Source organism: Aplysia californica, unplaced genomic scaffold (genome assembly GCF_000002075.1).
Source record: "Aplysia californica isolate F4 #8 unplaced genomic scaffold, AplCal3.0 scaffold00166, whole genome shotgun sequence".
NCBI lineage: Eukaryota > Metazoa > Mollusca > Gastropoda > Aplysiida > Aplysiidae > Aplysia > Aplysia californica.
In genome coordinates this window covers 40,432-41,495 of record NW_004797436.1, presented here as the reverse complement: position 1 = coordinate 41,495, position 1,064 = coordinate 40,432, and the positions used below count along the sequence as shown (strand labels likewise).

Here is a 1,064-nt window from a genome sequence, read left to right as displayed (position 1 = left end):
TGATGATGATGATGATGATGATGATGATGATGATGATGATGATGATGATGTAAAAAGCAAATTTGTAAAATTAGTCCATAGATATGAATGCTGCCAGGTCTGTTATTTAACACACCTAGACAAATGTTCACAAATCGAGTTCAGGGCAGTAAAAGATCTGAGTTCTGAGGACTGCAAAGGTAGAATGTCTATCTGGTTCAGAAAGTGTGTCAAAAATCTGTTTTAGGGGAAGGCCCTTGAGGCATTTTCAACACAAAGACCTACTAGCGTTAGGAATTATTAATAATTCTATTCCAAGACAGTCAGCATTTTGTGAGTTATTGTTTCACATCCAAAACTACTTTTAGCATAATAAGCGCTGCAACGTAATCACCAACCAAATCGCTACCTTAGAATTACAAAATTCTACCTGACATTTTTTGCTGTTTTGAGTTACTAAGACCATGAGGTCAGAAAACCCATTTTAATGCCCTATCTACTCTATCAAAATCGTAAGATTGTTCGGAGTTGTTTTCAAGATATTCAAAGAATTGCATTCGATAAAAGTCTTGACATGAAGCGAAACTCAAAATCTTTGACGTCAAACTTTTGGAAAACTGGGTACTGAGCAGATAGAAATTCGCGACCTCAGTGCTTTCTTATCGTATATCCAGCGAAAATGTGACTTCTTCTTAAGCTCACTCTTTGATATGAACTGTTTTCACTGTTATTACAAATGGAGATACGACAAGAAAGCTCTGAGGTCGCGAATTTGTCCAACATTTTGAGGTAGCGAAATATCTCTGCGCAGATCAATAGTTTTGATTCTTCTTGTGTGTTGCTAGTGTGCAAACTGTCTCAAGATACCTACTGGCTAATGATGCAGAGTAAATGAAAAAATACGGAAATGCATATTATGATTTCATTCCAATCTGGAAAACACGTCGTACACTTTGCATTAGTAAAATGCTTACACTCTTGAGAGGGAGGCAACAAGCACAGACGCGTTGTCACATTCGCATAGACAAAGGCCCTCTACATCCACCATTTGCGCACACAACGACACACGTGCGTGCACACACACT

The 1,064-nt window shown here is 38.1% G+C and overlaps 1 protein-coding gene across 1 annotated transcript in view; it reads right to left on the bottom strand.

The window, feature by feature from the left end:
• The window catches only part of LOC101849458 (neprilysin-like), a 39,105-nt gene that overhangs the window by 6,648 nt on the left and 31,393 nt on the right, over positions 1 to 1,064 (bottom strand). The window lies entirely within an intron of this gene.